Source organism: Haemaphysalis longicornis, unplaced genomic scaffold, assembly GCF_048455015.1.
Source record: "Haemaphysalis longicornis isolate Haplotype H1 unplaced genomic scaffold, Haemaphysalis longicornis Haplotype H1 scaffold_2, whole genome shotgun sequence".
NCBI classification, from domain to species: Eukaryota; Metazoa; Arthropoda; class Arachnida; order Ixodida; family Ixodidae; genus Haemaphysalis; species Haemaphysalis longicornis.
In genome coordinates, this window is record NW_027526295.1 from 130862769 (window position 1) to 130868768 (window position 6000).

Sequence of the window (6000 nt, forward strand, 5' to 3'; positions counted from 1 at the left end):
GCGAGTCGAATACCGCGGCGTCTTCTCTGCAGGCTTTTTATCTTTCGGCGCGCGTGGTTCTCTAACCGTCGATTTACATCCAGAGTATTGTAGATCAAGGAAGATTATTCTAGGCTAGTGACGTTAGGGCGAAACAGTCTGCCTATCTGAATGAGATAGCCCGTGCGCATAACAATAAATAATGGAACACGCGCTTCGCTTGGGACACATAACAGAGCCGGGCGCGGCGGGGCAGTAAAAACAAATAAATAAACACACTCATACATGGTTCGCGGCAATATGAAGCAGTGGCGACTGCTCAGCCACTTTCCGGCGATTTCTCTGTGACGTCACAGAACTTTGTGCGACAGGAGGCCGCACACCTAAGCCAGCGCCAAAAAAAGAAAACGTGACTGGGTGAGTGTAGTGGGCTCCGTTTGATCTTGCCACTCGAATGCTAACGTGCAGTTACACACTGGCTACTATATTCTTAGTGTTAGCCCATATTACGTCACTGTAGCACAAGATTTGAAAGTTTGTATATTTCTTGCGTATTACTTTTGAAGAGAAAAAAGACTTCTTTCGTGACTGGGATGAAGCTGAGTGAGTTACCAAAGGCTAGTTCTTTCAAATTGAACAAAGTTCATATTTCGTATGAACTTTGTTCATATTTCGTATGAACTTTGTTCATATGAAATATGAACTTTGTTCATATGAAATATGAGCATATTTTCATATTTTAATATTTTCTTTAACGCAAGCAAATAGGCTCGCGAACGGCACTCATTGTTCATTGACGCCCTTGTCGGCCGCGCGTGTCAGGCGCTTGCAAGCGCCAAGCGGCGCATTTGAGGCGCCCTTCTGTCTTCGTTAAGTCGGCGGCCTGATGACTTTGCGCGGACGCCGGCCCGCGCGCTGTCAGCGGCTGCGGACTTCTTTCTCGTCGAGAAGGAAGTCCGATTGTGTACACGCTCGCCAGGCGGGCACCACTTGGTCGCCCTGCCCCGGGGGTGTCCCAGTGTAGAGAAGAAGCGGTGGTGATGTGCCTATTGTCGGAGGCGCTCTCAGTGCTGGCAAGCAGGGAACGCTTCTGCGAAACAGCGCGCGCCCTTTTCAGCCGCTCGCAAATTTCGCCTTGCGAGTTTCTCCAAGAACGGTGGCGTGGCCGAGCTCGACGACAAGGGAAAGTCCCGACTCCTGCAGCTGCTGGGAAGCGGCTGTACACAACTTCCAATGCGGCGCGTTCTTATTTATGGACACGTGCGCGGTGATTCTAAGGTCTGATTGCTAATCGAAGTTTATCTTCAGTTTGGCAGTGGCTAAGTTGGCTGCATTCGGCTGGGACGAGAATGGTTCAAGCAGCTTGGTGGCAACGCACGATGTTTTCCTCTAGCGGCCCTGCCGTGGCTCGCTCAGCTGTTCAGCCGCTCCGTATTGGCCGGGAATTAAACGGAGGCGGCCGAGAGAAAGTCATACAACGGCGTTTGCATGAATGCACCGGATCCTCTTATTCTGAAAGGAATTCCTCGGAGAGTGCACATGATGATACCCAGTGCACTGTCATCATGATGACAGTGCAGTGTGTATCATCATCGCCGGAGCTGCACGAAGCTGAGAGAGGCCATCTGCGCCGACAGCTGACGCGGGAGAGAGAGGGGGGAGCTGTGGGCCGGCGTAGCTTTAATCGAACGAATGTTCGCACTCGCGTCAAAGCGGTGCTTTTTATTGCGTGGGCAATATACAGGGTGGCACAGCTATAATGCACCAAGATTAAAAAAAAGAGCAATGACGTTACTCGAAGAAAGCCAAGTGGATGATGTTTGCAGTACTGTGGAGAAGCGTGCAGCATTTTTTGGGGGGGTAATGAGACTTAACTAATTCATTGTAATCAATCATCTAACTGGAGAAGCACTGTCCTAATCACTAAAGTGTCAATGAGGCACTTGTAGGTATCCACGAGGGGCATCTAACTGCGGTATTTTCGGCGACGAACTAATTGCGTACACATTCATTCTGACTGATAAAGAAAACCCGCGAAATAGGAAAAATACCACGTGACGGCGCCTCCGCGCGCATCGTAAAGCAGCGGCCCCAAATAAGCTGATTGAAAGCAACTGCTTCGCCTGTCACCCGCCCGAAGAGACAGCCCATCACCTTGACAATGGCATGCATGGAAGGAACAGCAACAGCAAGATTCGCGGGGCGCGTGTGTAGATAAGGCACAAACTCAGTCACGCTTTCTTCTTTCTTTCTTTTGTTTGTTTCACTCTGGCTAACTCAGAGGCAGCCTGTTTGAGTTTGAGGGCATTGCTTTACGATGCGCGCGGAGGCGCCGTCACGTGGTATTTTTCATATTTCACGGGTTTTCTTTATCAGTCAGAATGAATGTGCACGCAATTAGTTCGTCGCTGAAAATACCGCAGCTAGATGCCCCTTGTGGGTACCTACAAGTGCCTCATTGACACTTTAGTGATTAGGACAGTACTTCTCGAGTTAGATAATTGATTACAATTCATTAGTTAAGTCTCATTACCAAAAAAAAAATGCTGCCCGCTTCTCCACAGTACTGCAAACATCATGCACTAGGCTTTCTTCGAGTTACGCCATTACTCTTTTTTAAAATCTTGGTGCATGATAGCTGGGACGCCCTGTAGAAGGGGCATATCGGCACAATGTTTCGCCGTCGATCCGCGGACAGAGGGCGACTGCACAAGACCGGGGAACGAGAGGGCGCCTGTCTTCGGGGGCGCTGCGTCGCCCCGCTGCCGACGGTGCAGCGGGGAGATATGTCAAGTCGGAGACAGGACGGGTTCCGTGACTCCCGTGAGCGCTTGTAGGCGTTGTGAAATAATGCGTGGAGCCAGTACAGTGCGTAGAACGAGGATTGAACGGGAGTTTCGGAGACGAAATGCTCACGCATCCAAGGTCCACCAAGGCATCTCCTTAGTTGTTTTTGTTGTTCGCTCCAACGTACAAGAGCCAACGCACGCGGTATGCGTTGGCTCTTACTGTTGTCGAGTGCGATAACCCCGAGCACAGAGATCCGCGGAGTTGGCCCCATGGATGGCTGGTGCGTGTATTGGCGATCTACGCTGGACTGTGATAACAGGTCCAGACGGGGACTTCTGCTGCTGTTTACTACGGTTCTCGGGGCCAGGCTTAATTTTGCCCCGCCCTTGGCGCATCACCGGGTTTGGTGTCGTCCCCCGATTCTTTACGCTTCCCACGGCGCCACTTGTTTACGCGTCCCGCCCTGTAATTGTCCCGTTCGGCGACGGCCTTGTGCTCGACCCCCTCCCCCCAACCTGACGCGCGCAGGCCGGGGTAGGTGGACGACTTCTTTTCCGACCGACTGAACTTGGCCGCTCTGTCCACACATTATTCCGCCGCTGACGTGACGTGTATACCTCGGAGAGACCACCGCGCAGTCTTAGAGACCGTGTGCCGATTGTTTTTTTCGAGACAATGAACCACAAGTCGGACGCGGGTTATAAAGCGCGCATTTCGCCCTTCGCGTTGGTCATTGCCACCTAACGACACTCGCAGGGATTATATTGCCGTGTTTTGTTTTTTTAACAGCAGAGCTGTTTCAACTTTTGGTTCAGACGTCGAGCGTTACCAGAAAAAAAAAATTCCAAGAGACAATACCGAGGAGCGTGCGCCTCTTGAGGAGCCCCCGGCCAGCCCTACCTTCGAGAACACACTGCCCAGCGTTCGGGGCGTGATCTCTCCGGTGCTGCTGTTCTCGCCAGTTCACGGGCTTTCGCGTCTGAAACGGGGCCAGAGACGGCGAGTTCGCGAAGCCGCTTGCCGCGTGCTCTAGTTGGGGGAGATGTGAAATGCTGCGGACGAAACGATCCGGACCGGCCAGTCATAGAGAACTTTCGGCGGCGAGATCGGAAATCCGTGTGAGGTGCAACAGCCGGGGCTCCGCCGAAGGGAGAGGGGCCGCTGCAGCTCTGCTGTTTCTCCAGCCTTGCACCACTGGTGCAAGCTGCGCCATTTTTTGTTTTCCTTATATGGATGCTACGTTTCCTATAGCATTCAATTCCGGGAGCGTGCGGGTTTCGGGTTTAGTGAAATACAAAAATCAAAACAAAAAAACAACGTGCCTGTGCACCGACCTTTCCTCTCATTACCCGTGTACACATAGGTTGCGGAGATCTTTTTTTTTTTTTTTTTTTTGCAACTGCTTCAGCTGCACATTATACGCTACCCGTCTCTCGTCCGTGGAGTGGTTGAGCAACACAGCGCGAAAAGAGACCAGGCACGAGACGAAGACTACAAACAAGCGCTGTTTGTATACTCTTCGTCTCGTCCCTGGTCTTTTTTCGCGCTGTGTTGCTCATGGATTACCAACTAGCCGGAACCCTCACGCTTTTGAGTGGTTGTTTGTTTGTGATGCTGGGCACTTGAAGCTTCGCCTGTAGCGGAAGTGGACGAAAAAAAAATACAAGCAAAGCAGACGCGTATCGGTGGTGGTACGTGGCCTCGCTCTCGTGACGTCTCGTTTGGCGCTGCCCTAGGCGCGTCGTTCGTGACGCACACGTTCAGCTGGCCAGCTTGTCTACGTCTGCAGGGCATTATTATGCGGCACTTGGTGTGAGACGACGCGTCCGAGGAGATTTGTCGCGGGACAGGTTATTTGGGTCCTCGCGATTCAACTGCTATGAAACCCTCGTTGTCCTCTGGACGGAGAGCTGGCTTCGTTATAAGCGACACTTCGCTAAAAGTGGGTATGATATGCTCTCTGTACACAGCAGCGGTGACCATGAACCGCTTAGCATAAAGCGAGATTTTGAATAAATTGATTTTGTTATGATCAGGGTTTAATGTATGTAGTAAGGCTTGTGTAACTCCGTTGGAATATCGGACTGAGTGGGTGCGGTCGTCGAAGTCTGCACGACATTGTGCAGTACTCCTTAATACTATTCCCAGATTTGGAAACTGTGGCGCTTACGACGCCTCTGTGGGATTAGAGGGGATGGAACGTCGCAATACGCGGAATTTTCTTTCTGAATTTTCTTTCTTAAAAGGGCCTGTGCTAGCCTCATTGCTTCTAATGCAAAATGCGCTTCGTTTCTTTCGGGAAATATGCGCACTAAATCGCAGCACGAAGGCACTAAAAGAAGTAACATACGGACACACCTTGCGGTTTTAACCAGTGGTTGAAGTATATAGACACATTGACTAAAGGGCTAGTTCAGTATGACGGAGCATCTTAAGACAACGTCGACATTGTTAGATGCGACGCCGGGGCGTTTGTATGCGTTGTACCCACCGCAATTGTCGTCATCGTCCTATCTGCCTCCTTTTCGGGTCGAAGGCCTCGCCTCTCCCATGTTCCTCAAGTAGTTCCTGTCTTGCGATCGCTCCGCCGGGTTAATGGTCTTCCGCTACTTCTGGTCCCGCCTCCCGGTAGCCTCTCCGCTAACCCGACGGTTCCTTAGTCCACCTCTGAACTTTGGCTATGATGCCTCTCACCCGACCTCCTTCTCTGATATACCACGCAGTTTCCACATTAGCTTTCCGGCAGCCATGGCAAGCGTATACCGTATACGTGGTTACGGTGTATTGGCCACGAAACGTGCGCTTGAACGGCTCTGTTTGTTTGTTTTTTTTTTTGTTTTTTTTTTGTTTTTTTTTTTTTTTTTTGCTGAAGAGCGGATGAAGTCTGCGTATGGGCGGTAAATGTCAAGAGCCCAGGGTCAAGATCAGGTCAAAAGTCAGGGGCACGTGGCTGATTCTAATATTCTTTCGGAGACCTGTCTGCCGCATAACCTGCAGTTACGTGGCCAGTAATGCCGTGACTGGAAGCAGAGGGGCACGGCGGAACTGGTGGGTTGCGCGGCCTGGGAGACTGTGGATTGAGCGGACGCACAAATCGTTCTTATCACACAGTCAACACTTAGATTCGTTGACACTAATGTTTTTGTTCCGAAAGGGGCTCCAAATGTTTTATTTTTTTTATTTTTTTAACAGCGAAGCTGTTCTTGGTCGATGCTTTTGTTGGACGAAATG